The sequence below is a fragment of the Aedes aegypti genome, chromosome 1, assembly GCF_002204515.2.
Source record: "Aedes aegypti strain LVP_AGWG chromosome 1, AaegL5.0 Primary Assembly, whole genome shotgun sequence".
NCBI lineage: Eukaryota > Metazoa > Arthropoda > Insecta > Diptera > Culicidae > Aedes > Aedes aegypti.
Window position 1 is genome coordinate 278,456,335 of NC_035107.1, and position 21,876 is coordinate 278,478,210.

Below are 21,876 nucleotides of genomic sequence, written 5' to 3' on the forward strand. Positions count from 1 at the left end.
TGTGCTAAACTGGGGTTTCCGGCTTATCTCAGTTTTCGCGTCGAAAACGAGTGGGTGTTTTCTGCAGTTTATCGAACGATTCCCTCCCATGTGGCACTAGGGCGGTTCGAATTGTAAAAAAAAGTTGAAATATTCTATCCTTCTTATCTCGCTTATCATCCTTTCGATAAATGTAGTTCTATAAAATTTTCAGCTCGAAAGGTGATCCAAAGATAATGTAGGTTAATATGGAAATTACTATGGAAAAATTATGAAAAATATTCCAAACACGTACGTACTGTAATGTAAATATAAACTTACCATCTCATAGTGAATTGAATTACTGTCTTCGGGAACATCCTTTATTGTGGTTTGAAAAATTCAGTACAAACGTGTTTTGAAATATTTGTAAAAAATCCTCCATAGTAATTCCAATATAAACCTTCATTGCCATCTCTAAATCACATCGAAAATCGGATTTCCGACCTTTTTAATAATTTGAACCGCCCTGTTGGTGGAACTATATGCGTACAGTTGTCGATTGGTCACACGACTTGCAGAGCTCAACAAGTGTAATCTAAACCGAGACGCGAAATTAGTTTCCCAGCTGAGGCAACTAGCCTGTTGTGGATTGCTCATTAAAATACCCGCTGTTTATTTGTTTCACTTCCCGATCCCTTGGTGCGATTTTTATCGCCTCAGACATCTTGTTTTTCTTCTTCGCTTTTTATGCACTGCACTTCCCCCAAACGATGGATGTGTCTCGTGAATTTGTCGGGTTGCGAAACACTTTTCTTTTTCGACGAAAAAGTAAACAATTACGGTTGGGTTGATCTGGCCAGTTGAAGGGGCGTTGTTGACTGATGTCACGACAATTGCGATGACGATAGAGTCTCTTGGGGTGGTGTTTTTTTCACAAGATGATCTCCTCTCTTGGGAAGGAATCTCGTCGCATTTTGTATAAATTTAAACATCCACTGTTTACTTTCAGTGGTTAACCCTCATGGGTGTGTGGATTGAGAAATGCATTCGATGCGCCAAACTGTCCCACCTAAGTGAAAAACAAATCCACGTAATTCACTCTCTGTAGGAAAAATGCCATTGCTCGTAATTTGCCAAGACAGCTGTGGTGATTCAGCGGGTCGTATCTTTGGACAACCACAACCTGAATGAAGTCAATTCAAGCCAAGGCAATGAAATTGCAAAATGAAATATCAGTTTCAAGTTTAACTAGTTGAAAAACAGGTTCGGTTATAGATCTCAACAGAAACCGCAACTAAGAACACTAAAATCAGAACAGAACTTAAAAAAACGAGTCTCCTCTTTAGAAACTGGACAGCTTCTCTACCAGAAGCTGTGAAACTTCTCCCAAGAAGCTGGAAAGTTTCTCCAAAGAAACAGAGAAAAACTTCTCCTAAGAACTGTGAAGCTTTTCCAAAAAATGCTGAAAAAATCTCCAAAAAATGCTGGAAAGCTTCTATCAAGTAGCTTGTAAATTTCTCACAGGAGGTTGAAAAGCTTCTCCCAAAAGCCTAAAAATCTTGTCTCAACAAACTAGAAAGCTTCTCTCCTATAAACTAAACGACTTCTTCCAAGAAGCTGGAAAGCTTCTCCCAAGAAGCTGGAAAGCTTCTCCCAAGAAGCTGGAAAGCTTCTTCCAAGAAGCTCGGAAGCTTCTTCCAAGAAGCTCGGAAGCTTCTTCCAAGAAGCTCGGAAGCTTCTTCCAAGAAGCTCGGAAGCTTCTTCCAAGAAGCTCGGAAGCTTCTTCCAAGAAGCTCGGAAGCTTCTTCCAAGAAGCTCGGAAGCTTCTTCCAAGAAGCTCGGAAGCTTCTTCCAAGAAGCTCGGAAGCTTCTTCGAAGAAGCTCGGAAGCTTCTTCCAAGAAGCTCGGAAGCTTCTTCCAAGAAGCTCGGAAGCTTCTTCCAAGAAGCTCGGAAGCTTCTTCCAAGAAGCTCGGAAGCTTCTTCCAAGAAGCTCGGAAGCTTCTTCCAAGAAGCTCGGAAGCTTCTTCCAAGAAGCTCGGAAGCTTCTTCCAAGAAGCTCGGAAGCTTCTTCCAAGAAGCTCGGAAGCTTCTCCCAAGAAGCTGGAAAGCTTCTCCCAAGAAGCTAGAAAGCTTCTCCCAAGAAGCTGGAAAGATTCTCCTCAGAAGCTGGAAAGATTCTCCTCAGAAGCTGAAAAGCTTCTCCTCAGAAGCTGAAAAGCTTTTCCTCAGAAGCTGAAAAGCTTTCCCTCAGAAGCTGAAAAGCTTTTCCTCAGAAGCTGAAAAGCTTTTCCTCATAAGCTGAAAAGATCCTCCTCAGATGCTGAAAAGATCCTCCTCAGAAGCTTGGAAGCTTGTGCTCAGAAGCTAGGAAGCTTCTGCTCAGAAGCTTGGAAGCTTCTCCTCAGATGTTTGGAAGCTTCTCCTCAGAAGCTGAAAAGCTTCTCCTCAGAAGCTTGGAAGCTTCTCCTCAGAAGCTGAAAAGCTTCTCCTCAGAAGCTCGGAAGCTTCCCCTCAGAAGCTGAAAAGCCTCTCCTCAGAAGCTAATAAGCTTCTCCTCAGAAGCTGAAAAGCTTCTCCTCAGTAGCTGAGAAGCTTCTCCGCAGAAGCTAAAAAGCTTTCAAGAAACTAAAAAGCAGAAGCTTATCAGCAGAAGCTTGAGAGGTTCTCAGCAGAAGCTTGAGAGGTTCTCAGCAGAAGCTTGAGCTTAAGAGCTTATCAGCAAAAGCTTGAGAGCTTCTCAGCAGAAGCTTGAGAGCTTCTCAGCAGAAGCTTGAGAGCTTCTCAGCAGAAGCTTGAGAGCTTCTCAGCAGAAGTTTGAGAGCTTCTCAGCAGAAGCTGAGAGCTTCTTAACAAAAGCTTGAAAGCTTCTCAGCAGAAGCTTGAGAGCTTCTCAGCAGAAACTTGAGAGCTTCTCAGCGGAAGCTTGAGAGCTTCTCAGCAGAAGCTTGAGAGCTTCGCAGCTGAAGCTTGGGAGCTTCTCAGCCGAAACTTGATAGCTTCTCAGCAGAAGCTTGAGAACTTCTCAGCCGAAACTTGAGAGCTTCTCAGCAGAAGCTTGAGAGCTTCTCAGCAGAAACCTGGGAGCTTCTCAACAGAAGCCTGGGAGCTTTTCAGCAGAAGCTTTAGAGCTTCTCAGCAGAAGCCTGGGATCTTATCAGCAGAAGCCTGGGAGCTTCTCAGCAGAATCCTGGGAGCTTCTCAGCAGAAGCCTGGAAGCTTCTCAGTAGAAGCCTGGAAGCTTCTCAACAGAAGCTTGAAAGCTTCTCAGTAGAAACTTGAGAACATCTCAGCAGAAGCTTGAGAGCTTCTCAGCAGAAGCTTGAGAACTTTTCAGCAGAAGCTTGAGAACTTCTCAGCAGAAGCTTGAGAACTTCTCAGCCGAAATTTGAGAACTTCACAGCAGAAGCTTGAGAACTTCTCAGCCAAAACTTCAGAGCTTTTCAGCTGAAGCTTTAGAGCTTCTCAGCAGAAGCTTGAGAACTTCTCAGCCGAAACTTGAGAGCTTCTCAGCTGAAGCTTGAGAGCTTCTCAGCTGAAGCTTGAGAGCTTCTCAGCAGAATTTTGAGAGCTTCTCAGCAGAAGCTTGAGAGCTTCTCAACAGAAGGTTGAGAACTTCTCTCCAAATGCTTGAAAGCTTCTCAACGAAAGCTTGAGAATCTCACAGCAGAAACTTGAGAGTTTCTCATCAGAAGTTGGAAAGCTTCTCAACAGAAGCTTGAGAGCTTCTCAACAGAAATTTGAGAGCTTCTTAACCTAGGCTTGAGAGCTTCGCAAAAGAACAGAAACAAAAGCTTGATAACTTATCTAACGGAAGCTTGAGAGCTTTTTAACAGGGGCTAGCGATCATCTCAACAGAAACTCGATTACCTCTCGCCAGATGCTTGTGAGCTTTTCAACAGAAGCTTGAGTGAGAGCTCCTCAACCGATGCTTCTCAACAGAAGCTTTCGTGCTTCCTAGTTGAAGCCCGAAAATTTCGCAACAGAAGCTTGAGAGTTTTCAACAAATGCATGAAAGCTTTTCAACATAAGCTTGAGAGCTTCTCGACAGATACTTTAGAGTTTGCCCTAATCACTAGTTTAGAACTTGCGGACTTGTCAACAGAAGCTTGCGAGCTTCTCAGCAGATGCTCGAAATATTCTCTACAAAAGATTGAAAGCATCTCAGCTGAAGCTTGCTAGCTTCTCAGTAGCAGCATGAGAACTCTTCAGCAGAAGCTTGAAAGTTTTTCAACAGAAATTTTGAAGCTTTTCAGTTTTGAGCTGTTTTGCAGAAACATGGAAGCTTGAAAGATTCTCAAATAGATTAGATGGGTGCCTTTTAAAGTGAAACATCTTTGAATACGAAGATGGCCGACTTATATCCCTGCTCTCATTTTCAAATGCAAATATTGAACAAATCTCGCATAACTTGTAATCTCGCCCTAAAAGCCATTGGTAACCGAGTATGTAGCTTGTTGCTACCGAGCAAACGAATGGATTTACACGTTATTGAACAATGCTACGATGAAGAGAAGATCCTCCTCTTTCTCCCAGTAGTTTTATTCAAGGTTCATTAATTAGCTTAGAAACAAGGAGCTACACACTCGGTTACCAACGGCTTTTATGGCGAGATCACAAGTTATGCGAGAAATGAGTTTGATCTTCTTATTTAAGGCTATTTTCACAAAGCTAAGCTAACAATTTCACTGTGGTTTGATGCCTCCTTCGCAAGATTTGTTCTTAAAAGTTTCCATAAAAATTGAAGCTGCTGAAAATAACCTTAAACGTTATACTATACTGAGTACTATGATGCTGCATTACGGAAGCCATTGGATATAGTTTTGAATGCACTACGTCCCGATAATCTGGACCTCTTTCAAGGAACCAACACATCAAGGAAGACTAATCTCAGATACCTCAGAGATTGTCGTTAGAAAAATTCCAACCTCTTCAGACAGTATTCGTCATTTAATCGATTTGTTTCTTAGATCAGGACACTTGCAGCATAATCGCATCTTATTGTTTGGAAGAGCACCTAGTGCTCTACTAAGCTTAGAGATTTTCGTCATTTCCTCGGAACTGCTCCTTCTGAATGCTAGTAATCCACAATTTCAGCTACTGGCAGCCATGCGTCTCCATCGAATTCGATGCACCCAAGCAAACACTTGATATCGGCGGGTTAGAGTAGGTAGTGTAGCTTTTTTATCTTGTACTGCACCAACATTTAAACATTCAAAACCCTTTTAATATAATCACTTCCAGATAAGGCACATTGTATCACACATCACCCCCTTGAAACACGTGACTTCGTCGTGTAAATATAACTTTCCAAGCACTCAATTAGCACTCAGGCTCCAACCATATAATAATCAATTTCAGTGGAACATGTCGAAAATAAACAAATCACCACCCCAAGACCCCCGATCCATATGGCGCAGGAACAATCCAACCGTGATCGTCTTTCTTGCTGCTGCTTTATAAATCACACCTCGCAATTCGGAAACACACAATCAGTTTCTGAATTTTATTTTTCTTCACTTCAGTTCCTCATTCGCTAAATTTCTCCCTTGCTCTGCGCATCGAGCACTGTGAAGTCGCGGCTGTCCAAACAATTCAGTTTCGAATCAAGGCCGACCAACGGGGAATGTCCACCAGCAACCCACGCGAGCATTTCGCTCCGTTGATCCGCGAACCGCAGTTTATAACTTTTCGAAAAAATCTTTGAACTCTCAAACTCAACTGAACCGACGACGACGAAAGTACAGTTCAACGTTTAAAAAGGGCCGATCCCCAAAAACAGGTTAATCAGTCAATTGGCCATCATCGCGCTTGATCGCGTAGAACATAACTCCGCTGCTGCAGCGGACTTCTGTTGCGTCTTCCTCGCAGAAATTATACCTCGAAACTCGACCGACCGGACACGACTAACGTGTATTACTACCGCCAGTTACTTACTACTATACGTGTGGATGGACTCGTCGTGGCCAAAACAACAACAGCAGTGGCCCTCCTCGTGCAGCACAGCCGAGTCATATCATTAGCCACTACCACCATCACCACCTCAACCAAGTTGAAACGGGCGACACTTTCGTGCAGAACAGAGGTTCCTAAACTGTGGGTCGCGACCCTCTAGGGAATCACGCCAATCGCAGTTAACTTTTAAAGTAGATAATTTACCTATCAACAAGGAAACTGAATTAAAAAAAAACAACATTTAGGATTCTTTTAAGTTAGCTAACCATTGCGAAGCACCATTTTCATAAAAGTAATAAGGGCGCCACGACCATGAAACGTTTGGGAACCTCTGATAAAGTCAATCGCGAGCCGGGCCTCTGTAGTAGCGCCACCACCAATAAAGTAATGTGCAGTAACCGTGTCCGCGACTTTCCGCACCGGCACGACTACTAATCAGTTTACCCCCACGAGTGATGTATGAACCAACAATCAGTCATCGGCCCCATCATCATCATCATCATAATGGTAACCGTCATCGTCAAACTCATGTGCATATTCAATATAGCTTAGCGGGTTCTCTCGGCCATCGATGCAAAGGAAATGTTTATAACAGCCATCGGCATTATTATCGATATCGAATGGGCGGTTAGGCTGCACGATTGCGAGTAAAGTGAGATGCACAAGGAAAAATTCACACCTAAATTTCGCTTGAATCGATAATTTTCGTTTTCGATTCGATTTCGATTCGATTTCGATTCGATTTCGATTCAATTTCGATTCGATTTCGATTCGATTTCGATTCGATTTCGATTCGATTTCGATTCGATTTCGATTCGATTTCGATTCGATTTCGATTCGATTTCGATTCGATTTCGATTCGATTTCGATTCGATTTCGATTCGATTTCGATTCGATTTCGATTCGATTTCGATTCGATTTCGATTCGATTCGATTTCGATTCGATTTCGATTCGATTTCGATTCGATTTCGATTCGATTCGATTCGATTTCGATTCGATTTCGATTCGATTTCGATTCGATTTCGATTCGATTTCGATTCGATTTCGATTCGATTTCGATTCGATTTCGATTCGATTTCGATTCGATTTCGATTCGATTTCGATTCGATTTCGATTCGATTTCGATTCGATTTCGATTCGATTTCGATTCGATTTCGATTCGATTTCGATTCGATTTCGATTCGATTTCGATTCGATTTCGATTCGATTTCGATTCGATTTCGATTCGATTCGATTCGATTTCGATTCGATTTCGATTCGATTTCGATTCGATTTCGATTCGATTCGATTTCGATTCGATTTCGATTCGATTTCGATTCGATTTCGATTCGATTTCGATTCGATTTCGATTCGATTTCGATTCGATTTCGATTCGATTTCGATTCGATTTCGATTCGATTTCGATTCGATTTCGATTCGATTTCGATTCGATTTCGATTCGATTTCGATTCGATTTCGATTCGATTTCGATTCGATTTCGATTCGATTTCGATTCGATTTCGATTCGATTCGATTCGATTCGATTTCGATTCGATTTCGATTCGATTTCGATTCGATTTCGATTCGATTTCGATTCGATTTCGATTCGATTTCGATTCGATTTCGATTCGATTTCGATTCGATTCGATTCGATTTCGATTCGATTTCGATTCGATTTCGATTCGATTTCGATTCGATTTCGATTCGATTTCGATTCGATTTCGATTCGATTTCGATTCGATTTCGATTCGATTTCGATTCGATTTCGATTCGATTTCGATTCGATTTCGATTCGATTCGATTCGATTTCGATTCGATTTCGATTCGATTTCGATTCGATTTCGATTCGATTTCGATTCGATTTCGATTCGATTTCGATTCGATTTCGATTCGATTTCGATTCGATTTCGATTCGATTTCGATTCGATTTCGATTCGATTTCGATTCGATTTCGATTCGATTTCGATTCGATTTCGATTCGATTTCGATTCGATTCGATTCGATTCGATTTCGATTCGATTTCGATTCGATTTCGATTCGATTTCGATTCGATTTCGATTCGATTTCGATTCGATTTCGATTTCGATTTCGATTTCGATTTCGATTCGATTTCGATTCGATTTCGATTCGATTTCGATTCGATTTCGATTCGATTTCGATTCGATTTCGATTCGATTTCGATTCGATTTCGATTCGATTTCGATTCGATTTCGATTCGATTTCGATTCGATTTCGATTCGATTTCGATTCGATTTCGATTCGATTTCGATTCGATTTCGATTCGATTTCGATTCGATTTCGATTCGATTTCGATTCGATTTCGATTCGATTTCGATTCGATTTCGATTCGATTTCGATTCGATTTCGATTCGATTTCGATTCGATTTCGATTCGATTTCGATTCGATTTCGATTCGATTTCGATTCGATTTCGATTCGATTTCGATTCGATTTCGATTCGATTTCGATTCGATTTCGATTCGATTTCGATTCGATTTCGATTCGATTTCGATTCGATTTCGATTCGATTTCGATTCGATTTCGATTCGATTTCGATTCGATTTCGATTCGATTTCGATTCGATTTCGATTCGATTTCGATTCGATTTCGATTCGATTTCGATTCGATTTCGATTCGATTTCGATTCGATTTCGATTTCGATTCGATTTCGATTCGATTTCGATTCGATTTCGATTCGATTTCGATTCGATTCGATTCGATTTCGATTCGATTTCGATTCGATTTCGATTCGATTTCGATTCGATTTCGATTCGATTTCGATTCGATTTCGATTCGATTTCGATTCGATTTCGATTCGATTTCGATTCGATTTCGATTCGATTTCGATTCGATTTCGATTCGATTTCGATTCGATTTCGATTCGATTTCGATTCGATTTCGATTCGATTTCGATTCGATTTCGATTCGATTTCGATTCGATTTCGATTCGATTTCGATTCGATTTCGATTCGATTTCGATTCGATTTCGATTCGATTTCGATTCGATTTCGATTCGATTTCGATTCGATTTCGATTCGATTTCGATTCGATTCGATTCGATTTCGATTCGATTTCGATTCGATTTCGATTCGATTTCGATTCGATTTCGATTCGATTTCGATTCGATTTCGATTCGATTTCGATTCGATTTCGATTCGATTTCGATTCGATTTCGATTCGATTTCGATTCGATTTCGATTCGATTTCGATTCGATTTCGATTCGATTTCGATTCGATTTCGATTCGATTTCGATTCGATTTCGATTCGATTTCGATTCGATTTCGATTCGATTTCGATTCGATTTCGATTCGATTTCGATTCGATTTCGATTCGATTTCGATTCGATTTCGATTCGATTTCGATTCGATTTCGATTCGATTTCGATTCGATTTCGATTCGATTTCGATTCGATTTCGATTCGATTTCGATTCGATTTCGATTCGATTTCGATTCGATTCGATTCGATTTCGATTCGATTTCGATTCGATTTCGATTCGATTTCGATTCGATTTCGATTCGATTTCGATTCGATTTCGATTCGATTTCGATTCGATTTCGATTCGATTTCGATTCGATTTCGATTCGATTTCGATTCGATTTCGATTCGATTTCGATTCGATTTCGATTCGATTTCGATTCGATTTCGATTCGATTTCGATTCGATTTCGATTCGATTTCGATTCGATTTCGATTCGATTTCGATTCGATTTCGATTCGATTTCGATTCGATTTCGATTCGATTTCGATTCGATTCGATTCGATTTCGATTCGATTTCGATTCGATTTCGATTCGATTTCGATTCGATTTCGATTCGATTTCGATTCGATTTCGATTCGATTTCGATTCGATTTCGATTCGATTTCGATTCGATTTCGATTCGATTTCGATTCGATTTCGATTCGATTTCGATTCGATTTCGATTCGATTTCGATTCGATTTCGATTCGATTTCGATTCGATTTCGATTCGATTTCGATTCGATTTCGATTCGATTTCGATTCGATTTCGATTCGATTTCGATTCGATTTCGATTCGATTTCGATTCGATTTCGATTCGATTCGATTCGATTTCGATTCGATTTCGATTCGATTTCGATTCGATTTCGATTCGATTTCGATTCGATTTCGATTCGATTTCGATTCGATTTCGATTCGATTTCGATTCGATTTCGATTCGATTTCGATTCGATTTCGATTCGATTTCGATTCGATTTCGATTCGATTTCGATTTCGATTCGATTTCGATTCGATTTCGATTCGATTTCGATTCGATTTCGATTCGATTTCGATTCGATTTCGATTCGATTTCGATTCGATTTCGATTCGATTTCGATTCGATTTCGATTCGATTTCGATTCGATTTCGATTCGATTTCGATTCGATTTCGATTCGATTTCGATTCGATTTCGATTCGATTTCGATTCGATTTCGATTCGATTTCGATTCGATTTCGATTCGATTTCGATTCGATTTCGATTCGATTTCGATTCGATTTCGATTCGATTTCGATTCGATTTCGATTCGATTTCGATTCGATTTCGATTCGATTTCGATTCGATTTCGATTCGATTTCGATTCGATTTCGATTCGATTTCGATTCGATTTCGATTCGATTTCGATTCGATTTCGATTCGATTTCGATTCGATTTCGATTCGATTTCGATTCGATTTCGATTCGATTTCGATTCGATTTCGATTCGATTTCGATTCGATTTCGATTCGATTTCGATTCGATTTCGATTCGATTTCGATTCGATTTCGATTCGATTTCGATTCGATTTCGATTCGATTTCGATTCGATTTCGATTCGATTTCGATTCGATTTCGATTCGATTTCGATTCGATTTCGATTCGATTTCGATTCGATTTCGATTCGATTTCGATTCGATTTCGATTCGATTTCGATTCGATTTCGATTCGATTTCGATTCGATTTCGATTCGATTTCGATTCGATTTCGATTCGATTTCGATTCGATTTCGATTCGATTTCGATTCGATTTCGATTCGATTTCGATTCGATTTCGATTCGATTTCGATTCGATTTCGATTCGATTCGATTCGATTTCGATTCGATTCGATTCGATTCGATTCGATTCGATTCGATTCGATTCGATTCGATTCGATTTCGATTCGATTTCGATTCGATTTCGATTCGATTTCGATTCGATTTCGATTCGATTTCGATTCGATTTCGATTCGATTTCGATTCGATTTCGATTCGATTTCGATTCGATTTCGATTCGATTTCGATTCGATTTCGATTCGATTTCGATTCGATTTCGATTCGATTTCGATTCGATTTCGATTCGATTTCGATTCGATTTCGATTCGATTTCGATTCGATTTCGATTCGATTTCGATTCGATTTCGATTCGATTTCGATTCGATTTCGATTCGATTTCGATTCGATTTCGATTCGATTTCGATTCGATTTCGATTCGATTTCGATTCGATTTCGATTCGATTTCGATTCGATTTCGATTCGATTTCGATTCGATTTCGATTCGATTTCGATTCGATTTCGATTCGATTCGATTTCGATTCGATTTCGATTCGATTTCGATTCGATTTCGATTCGATTTCGATTCGATTTCGATTCGATTTCGATTCGATTTCGATTCGATTTCGATTCGATTTCGATTCGATTTCGATTCGATTTCGATTCGATTTCGATTCGATTTCGATTCGATTCGATTCGATTTCGATTCGATTTCGATTCGATTTCGATTCGATTTCGATTCGATTTCGATTCGATTTCGATTCGATTTCGATTCGATTTCGATTCGATTTCGATTCGATTTCGATTCGATTTCGATTCGATTTCGATTCGATTTCGATTCGATTTCGATTCGATTTCGATTCGATTTCGATTCGATTTCGATTCGATTTCGATTCGATTTCGATTCGATTTCGATTCGATTTCGATTCGATTTCGATTCGATTTCGATTCGATTTCGATTCGATTTCGATTCGATTTCGATTCGATTTCGATTCGATTTCGATTCGATTCGATTCGATTTCGATTCGATTCGATTCGATTCGATTCGATTTCGATTCGATTTCGATTCGATTTCGATTCGATTTCGATTCGATTTCGATTCGATTTCGATTCGATTTCGATTCGATTTCGATTCGATTTCGATTCGATTTCGATTCGATTTCGATTCGATTTCGATTCGATTTCGATTCGATTTCGATTCGATTTCGATTCGATTTCGATTCGATTTCGATTCGATTTCGATTCGATTTCGATTCGATTTCGATTCGATTTCGATTCGATTTCGATTCGATTTCGATTCGATTTCGATTCGATTTCGATTCGATTTCGATTCGATTTCGATTTCGATTCGATTTCGATTCGATTTCGATTCGATTTCGATTCGATTTCGATTCGATTTCGATTCGATTTCGATTCGATTTCGATTCGATTTCGATTCGATTTCGATTCGATTTCGATTCGATTTCGATTCGATTTCGATTCGATTTCGATTCGATTTCGATTCGATTTCGATTCGATTTCGATTCGATTTCGATTCGATTTCGATTCGATTTCGATTCGATTCGATTCGATTCGATTCGATTCGATTCGATTCGATTTCGATTCGATTTCGATTCGATTTCGATTCGATTTCGATTCGATTTCGATTCGATTTCGATTCGATTTCGATTCGATTTAGATTCGATTTCGATTCGATTCTCCCATTGTGATTGTCATCATCATCATCATCATCATCATCATTATCATTATCATTGACATCCAAATACTCTTTCACTGTGTGGATCGTGATGCCGACTATGACTATGACAGTCGTTTAGGGCGTAACAGTAGATGTGTTTGTTCTGTCCTACGAACTACTTTTTTTGGCCAATCATCTATCGCCGTCGTTTCGTAATTGTTCGGCCGCAACGGTTTATTGAATTTTCAGCGTAAACATGCTCGCGCTTCGGCTTTCCTCACTCACTCTCCCGGGATGCTTTTAACTTACTGTCATTGTTTACATCTCAATCAACCGGCTTTTAACCGAGGCACCAAGACCCGAGTGGAGCGAGAGCAAGTGCGATGACATCGATTTCGAAAGCGAGCTGGGCTTAGCCGTAGGGCGACAAGTTAATATCCACCCAATTAGCATTTCCTTGTGAGTAAATGCGTCTGGGTTTCTGCTAGTTTCCTGGTTGACCCCAAATTGACCTGCATTTTTAGCCAGATACAGCAAATCATTGATTGATACTGTGGCAGCTATTGGAAAATTTGGCATAGCATCTGATACTTTTCATAACACGTGCCATTGCTACCATGTGAGGATGCAACTTGGTGCAAGTAACCGTACAACCCACCGGCACTCATCAGTCAATAAATATTGTCACAACGTCAGTGCCCTTGGGAGTGTTATTACCCGCATGTCGACCCCACTTCAGTAGAGTATGCCGGTCCGTAGCTAACAGATGAACACATCGTGTCATCATCGTCTGCGTCACCGAAGGCGGAGAAAATTTTAATTACAGCTGATTATATTGTTAACTCATGCAGGAATCAAACCTGGCTTATGTAACCGAATTACACTGGTAACAAAAATCTATGTATAAATGGTCATCACCAGTGCTAGCACGCTTGCACTGTGTACGACCAGCGAGGTTGCAGTATTAAACAGTCATTATTAGAACTTATTCCCAGAAGATTTCTGGGAGGAAAATGAGGCACAATCATGATTGATCGTATCCTGCAGTGTGATTTCGTAACGATTTGATAAAGCACTTGATTACGTGACTTCGGCTTCACTCAAACGTCATCATCATACTCGGCGGCAAACAAATCCTTCTGAACACATTCATCAAAAATCTCATACACACGAACCGACAATAACTGTGGCAGGCGAAGGACGCTCAACTATGCCTATCGCTGCCACGCCTGCCACACAAAGAAAGGAAGGCGTTTTGACTGCAGTTTGTCATGCAAGTTCAACAAACGCTATGTTTTCCAATCTTTCCCATGCGTAATCTTCGCATCAGGGGAACGAAAACCACCAGCGGGACGAAACTTTGAAAGACGCTGGTTAGCTGAAAACTATCGCAACAGTCGAACGTAGGCTATTATTTTGGCCACAGTAGGCGGAAGGAAATGGTTCGGGACTTTAAATTGATTGCATACTTTCGGGAGGAATCGCTCGGGGGAAACTTAGCTCGGAAGGAGGGCTTTCAGTTAAAATTGGATGGAGGCAAAGGGAGAACCAAAGTTAAACTTGGAAAAGATTTTCTTTCAGTTTGCAAGAATTCTTGACCAACTTTACTTGGTTTCTTGCCAAACCAAGTTTTGTATGGAGGAATGGTTACCGTGAAACCAATAACTTTTAGCAAGCATTAGCATGTTGAGCAAAAGTTGTGTTCTAGTCAAACAACGGGAAAACGTGGTGGAATTATCCACTGATCCATATAAATTATTCAAGAAATCGACGGATTCCAATCAGAATGCTCAAAGTGATAGCTTTTGATCGTATGTCGTATCAAATTTACACTTCAAAAACATATGTCAAATATATATGCCGAGAAGCCTCCAAAATTTCGATTAAGAAGTATTCAAAAGCTTCTGTGGCAAAACAATTGAGTTATGCTGCAAAAAAGCTTCGAAGCATCAGAGAGAGAGAGAGGTTTTCAAGGTTCAGAAAGAGAAGATTTAAAGCATTCGAAAGAGCATCGGAGAGAAAAACTTCCGAGTTTTTGAGAGGGAAGCTTCCCAGTTTTTGAGAGGCTTCTGAAAGAAAAGCTTCCAAGCTCCTGGAAAAGAAGTTTCCAAGCTCCTGGAAAAGAAGTTTCCAAGCTTCTAGAAGATAAACTTCCAAGCTTCCCGAAAATAAGCTTCCAAGTTTCTGAAGAGAAGTTTCCAAGCTTCTGAGGAGAAGCTTCCGAGCATCTGAGGAGAAACTTCCAAGCTTCTGTGGAGAAGCTTCCAAGCATCTGAGGAGAAGCTTCCAAGCTTCTGAGGAGAAGCTTCCAAGCTTCTGAGGAAAAGCTTCCAAGCTTCTGAGGAGAAGCTTCCAAGCTTCTGAGGAGAAGCTTCCAAGCTTCTGAGGAGAAGCTTCCAAGCTTCTGAGGAGAAGCTTCCACGCTTCTGAGGAGAAGCTTCCAAGCTTCTGAGGAGAAGCTTCCAAGCATCTGAGGAGAAGCTTCCAAGCTTCTGAGGAGAAGCTTCCAAGCTTCTGAGGAGAAGCTTCCAAGCTTCTGAGGAGAAGCTTCCAAGCTTCTGAGGAGAAGCTTCCAAGCTTCTGAGGAGAAGCTTCCAAGCTTCTGAGGAGAAGCTTCCAAGCTTCTGAGGAGAAGCTTCCAAGCTTCTGAGGAGAAGCTTCCAAGCTTCTGAGGAGAAGCTTCCGAGCTTCTGAGGAGAAGCTTCCGAGCTTCTGAGGAGAAGCTTCCGAGCTTCTGAGGAGAAGCTTCCGAGCTTCTGAGGAGAAGCATCCGAGCTTCTGAGGAGAAGCTTCCAAGCTTCTGAGGAGAAGCTTCCAAGCTTCTGAGGAGAAGCTTCCAAGCTTCTGAGGAGAAGCTTCCAAGCTTCTGAGGAGAAGCTTCCAAGTTTCCGAGGAGAAGCTTCCAAGCTCCTGAGGAGAAGCTTCCAAGCTCCTGAGGAGAAGCTTCCAAGCTTCTGAGGAGAAGCTTCCAAGCTTCTGAGGAGAAGCTTCCAAGCTTCTGAGGAGAAGCTTCCGAGCTTCTGAGGAGAAAGCATCCGAGCTTCTGAGGAGAAGCTTCCAAGCTTCTGAGGAGAAGCTTCCGAGCTTCTGAGGAGAAGTTTCCGAGCTTCTGAGGAGAAGCTTCCAAGCTTCTGAGGAGAAGCTTCCAAGTTTCCGAGGAGAAGCTTCCAAGCTCCTGAGGAGAAGCTTCCAAGCTCCTGAGGAGAAGCTTCCAAGCTTCTGAGGAGAAGCTTCCAAGCTTCTGAGGAGAAGCTTCCAAGCTTCTGAGGAGAAGCTTCCAAGCTTCTGAGGAGAAGCTTCCAAGCTTCTGAGGAGAAGCTTCCAGCTTCTGAGGAGAGCTTCCAAGCTCTGAGGAGAAGCTTCCAAGCTTCTGAGGAGAAGCTTCCAAGCTTCTGAGGAGAAGCTTCCAAGCTTCTGAGGAGAAGCTTCCAAGCTTCTGAGGAGAAGCTTCCAAAGCTTCTGAGGAGAAGCTTCCAAGCTTCTGAGGAGAAGCTTCCAAGCTTCTGAGGAGAAGCTTCCAAGCTTCTGAGGAGAAGCTTCCAAGCTTCTGAGGAGAAGCTTCCAAGCTTCTGAGGAGAAGCTTCCAAGCTTCTGAGGAGAAGCTTCCAAGCTTCTGAAAAGAAGCTTCCAAGCTTCTGAAAAGAAGCTTCCAAGCTCTGAAAAGAAGCTTCCAAGCTTCTGAAAGAAGCTTCCAAGCTTCTGAGTAGAAGCTTCCGAGCTTATGAGAGAGAAGCTTCCAAGCTTCTCTTCTGAGGAGAAGCTTTCAGGCATCTGAGAAAAAACTTTCGAGCTTCGGAGGAGAAGCTTCCAAGCTTCTGAGGAGAAGCTTCCAAGCTTCTGAGGAAAAGCTTCCAAGCTTCTGAGGAGAAGCTTCCAAGCTTCTGATGAGAAGCTTCCAAGCTTCTGAGGAGAAGCTTCCAAGCTTCTGAGGAGAAGCTTCCAAGCTTCTGAGGAGAAGCTTCCAAGCTTCTGAGGAGAAGCTTCCAAGCTTCTGAGGAGAAGCTTCCAAGCTTCTGAGGAGAAGCTTCCAAGCTTCTGAAAAGAAGCTTCCAAGCTTCTGAAAAGAAGCTTCCAAGCTTCTGAGTAGAAGCTTCCGAGCTTATGATAGAGAAGCTTCCAAGCTTCTCTTCTGAGGAGAAGCTTTCAGGCATCTGAGAAAAAACTTTCGAGCTTCGGAGGAGAAGCTTCCGAGCATCTGAGGAGAAGCTTCCAAGCTTCTGAAAAGAAGCTTCCAAGCTTCTGAAAAGAAGCTTCCAAGCTTCTGAAAAGAAGCTTCCATGCTTCTGAAAAGAAGCTTCCAAGCTTCTGAGTAGTAGCTTCCGAGCATCAGAGAGAGAAGCTTCCAAGCTCCTCTTCTGAGGAGAAGCTTTCAGGCTTCTGAGAAAAAACTTCCGAGCTTCTGAGGAGAAGCTTCCGAGCATCTGAGGAGAAGCTTCTGAGCTTCTGAGGTGAAGCTTCCAAGCTTCTGAGGAAGAAGCTTCCAAGCTTCTGAGGAGAAACTTCCAAGCTTGTTTCTGAGGAGAAGCTTCCGAGCATCTGAGGAGAAGCTTCCAAGGTTCTGAGGAGAAGCTTCCAAGCTTCTGAGGAGAAGCTTCCGAGCTTCTGAGGAGAAGCTTCCAAGCTTCTGAGAAGAAACTTCTGAGCTTCTGAGGAGAAGCTTCCAAGCTTCTGAGGAGAAACTTCCAAGCTTCTGAGGAGAAACTTCCGAGCTAGTTTCTGAGGAGAAGCTTCCAAGCTTGCTTCTGAGGAGAAGCTTCCAAGCTTCTGAGTAGAAGCTTCCAAGCTTCTGTGGAGAAGCTTCCAAGCTTCTGAGGAGAAGCTTCCAAGCTTCTGAGGAGAAGCTTCCAAGCTTCTGAGGAGAAGCTTCCAAGCTTCTGAGGAGAAGCTTCCAAGCTTCTGAGGAGAAGCTTCCAAGCTTCTGAGGAGAAGCTTCCAAGCTTCTGAGGAGAAGCTTCCAAGCTTCTGAGGAGAAGCTTCCAAGCTTCTGAGGAGAAGCTTCCAAGCTTCTGAGGAGAAGCTTCCAAGCTTCTGAGGAGAAGCTTCCAAGCGTCTGAGGAGAAGCTTCCAAGCGTCTGAGGAGAAGCTTCCAAGCTTCTGAGGAGAAGCTTCCAAGCTTCTGAGGAGAAGCTTCCAAGCTTCTGAGGAGAAGCTTCCGAGCTTCTGAGGAGAAGCTTCCGAGCTTCTGAGGAGAAGTTTCCGAGCTTCTGAGGAGAAGCTTCCAAGCTTCTGAGGAGAAGCTTCCAAGTTTCCGAGGAGAAGCTTCCAAGCTTCTGAGAGAAGCTTCCAAGCTCCTGAGAGAAGCTTCCAAGTTTCTGAGGAGAAGCTTCCGAGCTTCTGAGGAGAAGCTTCCAAGCTTCTGAGGAGCTGCTTCCATGCTTCTGAGGAGAAGCTTCCAAGCTTCCGAGGAGAAGCTTTCAAACTTCTTAAAAAAGTGTGTCCAATCTTCTGAGGTGGAGTTTGCCAAGTTCTCAAGCTTCTGAGGAGAGTTTCCACTCTTTTGAGAAGAAGTTTACACGCTTTTGAAATAGAAATTGAATTGACACAACATCATACATAATTGAAAACTAGCACTTATACGACTGGTTCCTAAATCCGAGTATAATAATTAAATAAGTCTCAAAAGAGTCAACTCCGTTAGAACAAATTAACCATTCCAGGAAACCCCAACAGTGCAATTTTCGCCACAATTACACAGTGTCTTCGTGTTCCACCGTAATACAACTTCGACGATCCCAACATCCGAAATTCTCATTATCATCAAAGGCACAGTCAAGAGGAAAACTTTTCCCGTTGGCACATTCCGCCTATCCCAACCCCTTCTTTCGATCTCGTGACCATAAATCTTCTTAATGAGACCCAAAACGGAAGAGTTAGACCCGGCGCTGGCAGAAGGGATATCGTTTTTCTTCCGAAAGAAGACGACGAAAATTTTACGCTACTAGAGAGCATGCCGGCGATGGAAGTTTGCCTACCTGACACCGATCATAGGAGTAAGTGTGGTATATTCCTGACAACAAGCCAAACTTTTTTGTTGGGGATTGTTACATGTCTTTTATATTTCTGAGATTCTTGAAGGTATGCAAAACAATAATTGTTCAAAAAATGTGTTCATCTCGTAAGAGAGTATTTCATACTTGGGAATATGTATAATGCGAAAAGGAGTAATTTTTTATCTGATTCGTTAAAAATATCGCATTTCAAAACTCCAGTTTATAATTTTGATTATAATGGCGAAAATATATTACGTGGAATCCCAGCGCATAAAACACATCTTTTTAAAAGTTAGCTCAAAATTGCATTTCTAACAGTTTACTGCTAATTAACCTATTTGATGGGCTCAGCTGCCACAGAGCGCATAACAAAGCCAAATTTCGAAGATAAGTTTAGCATAATTTATTAGTCGAATTTTGAAGATATGTTCACTATAGCTTGGTTTGAAAATACATAAAATTGGTCTTGCTACTCCTATGTGCACCTCACCGACAAACGACGAGCGACGAAAATCGCCTGACAAGATAGGATCAAATTTGAGAAGACAAGAGCTTTATCCTTTTTTTTTTGTTTTTTGAGACGGTTTACAAATTTCCGCTAGACTGGCGAAGCCCAGCCAGAGAACGCCGTTTCATTAAAGCACCAGACTTGTGCCCAAAAGCGACGAAACAGAAGAACGGGTTAGAAGTCATCGGGGAAATTGATCGTTGTTGAGGCGGTTTCAACACTGCCGCCGTTTCCGTTCGGTTGATTGGAGCGAAAACAACATGGTTGAAAAGTCAGCTTATTAAAATTCACCGGCTGTAAGTTGAGGGCGAACCTGTGATGTGGTAAACATCGTTACAAGTCGACTGAGCTGTCTCGATTTTTGTATTTTCCCAGACATCTTCAAACCGTTGAAATCCTTTCCAACCTAATTTTAGATGGTGCTAGATAACCGATGTCCACCGCAAAACCACCTTGTCTTTTAACTTTCCGTATGTGCTTCGAATTTCTTTCTACGTCCTGCACCGAAAGCTTAACTTCTGATCAGATTTGCACGTTTGTCGGTCAGCTGATTAGCTTGGAATTGGTCGTAAATCACGACACCTATAATGCTACCCACGCGCCGAGCCTTTGAACATAACGAAAATCATTGCCCTTAACTTATAAAATTTGTGGAGTTTCCATAGCTAAACCTGGAAGAATGCTTCGGTAGCATAAAAGTTTTCGAGCAAAAACTTGTATCTGTTAAAAAGTTCACTTTCAATTGATGTACACAAATTTTATGACACTAATTTGAGAGCAGGCCTCCATCCAGTTGGAATGTAAACTTACAAAACTCAATTCCAAATATAGCCCATTTAACCTTCAGTGGCGAGCTTACCATTATCGAGGCTATCTTATCGGAAGCTTGACCGGGTTTTTTGTCCGAGTTTGGAACAAAACGCTTGTCGAGACGTGTAGGTGGACAGGTATTATTAAACATGTTATCGTCTTTCCCGTCGACATTACCCACTCGATGTTGGGAACGATGAGTCAGAAAATTGAACCATCAAATCGGAACGAATGTTAGGGTGGGTCATCGAACTCGTTGCATTGATTTCTTGGAGATTTCAAAGGAACATCGGATCGAAATCGATTCGAATCGAATCGAATGAATCGAATCGAATCGAAATCGCAATCGAATCGAAATCGAATCGAAATCGAATCGAAATCGAATCGAAATCGAATCGAAATCGATCGAAATCGAATCGAAATCGAATCGAAATCGAATCGAAATCGAAATCGAATCGAAATCGAATCGAAATCGAATCGAAATCGAATCGAAATCGAATCGAAATCGAATCGAAATCGAATCGAAATCGAATCGAAATCGAATCGAAATCGAATCGAAATCGAATCGAAATCGAATCGAAATCGAATCGAAATCGAATCGAAATCGAATCGAAATCGAATCGAAATCGAATCGAAATCGAATCGAAATCGAATCGAAATCGAATCGAAATCGAATCGAAATCGAATCGAAATCGAATCGAAATCGAATCGAAATCGAATCGAAATCGAATCGAAATCGAATCGAAATCGAATCGAAATCGAATCGAATCGGAATCGAAATCGAATCGAAATCGAATCGAAATCGATGAATCGATGAATCGAATCGAAATCGAATCGAAATCGAATCGAAATCGAATCGAAATCGAATCGAAATCGAGTCGAAATCGAATCGAATCCGAAATCGAAAATCGAATCGAAATCGAATCGAAATCGAATCGAAATCGAATCGAAAATCGAATCGAAATCGAATCGAAATCGAATCGAAATCGAATCGAAATCGAATCGAAATCGAATCGAAATCGAATTCGAAATCGAATCGAAATCGAATCGAAATCGAATCGAAAATCGAATCGAATCGAATCGAAATCGAATCGAAATCGAATCGAAATCGAATCGAAATCGAATCGAAATCGAATCGAAATCGAATCGAAATCGAATCGAAATCGAATCGAAATCGAAATCGAATCGAAATCGATCGAATCGAATCGAAATCGAATCGAAATCGAATCGAAATCGAATCGAAATCGAATCGAAATCGAATCGAAATCGAATCGAAATCGAATCGAAAATCGAATCGAATCGAAATCGAATCGAAATCGAATCGAAATCGAATCGAAATCGAATCGAATCGAATCGAAATCGAATCGAAATCGAATCGAAATCGAATCGAAATCGAATCGAAATCGAATCGAAATCGAAATCGAATCGAAATCGAATCGAAATCGAATCGAAATCGAATCGAAATCGAATCGAAATCGAATCGAAATCGAATCGAAATCGAATCGAAATCGAATCGAAATCGAATCGAAATCGAATCGAAATCGAATCGAAATCGAATCGAAATCGAATCGAAATCGAATCGAAATCGAATCGAAATCGAATCGAAATCGAATCGAAATCGAATCGAAATCGAATCGAAATCGAATCGAAATCGAATCGAAATCGAATCGAAATCGAATCGAAATCGAATCGAAATCGAATCGAAATCGAATCGAAATCGAATCGAAATCGAATCGAAATCGAATCGAAATCGAATCGAAATCGAATCGAAATCGAATCGAAATCGAATCGAAATCGAATCGAAATCGAATCGAAATCGAATCGAAATCGAATCGAAATCGAATCGAAATCGAATCGAAATCGAATCGAAATCGAATCGAAATCGAATCGAAATCGAATCGAAATCGAATCGAAATCGAATCGAAATCGAAATCGAATCGAAATCGAATCGAAATCGAATCGAAATCGAATCGAAATCGAATCGAAATCGAATCGA

The 21,876-nt window shown here is 41.3% G+C and overlaps 1 protein-coding gene across 10 annotated transcripts in view; it reads right to left on the reverse strand.

The window, feature by feature from the left end:
- LOC5573441 (oxysterol-binding protein-related protein 8) overlaps positions 1–21,876 on the reverse strand; it is a 165,726-nt gene that overhangs the window by 63,197 nt on the left and 80,653 nt on the right. The window contains exon 1 of one of the 10 annotated variants that reach the window (XM_021837906.1): positions 5,840–5,924. The exons of 6 other annotated variants lie outside the window; for them this stretch is intronic. The gene's annotated coding sequence lies outside the window, so the exon portion shown is untranslated. Of the gene's footprint in view, positions 1–626; positions 1,541–5,429; positions 5,595–5,839; positions 5,925–21,876 lie in introns of those variants that run through there. 3 more of the 10 variants (XM_021837910.1, XM_021837908.1, XM_021837907.1) reach the window with 3 other exon arrangements.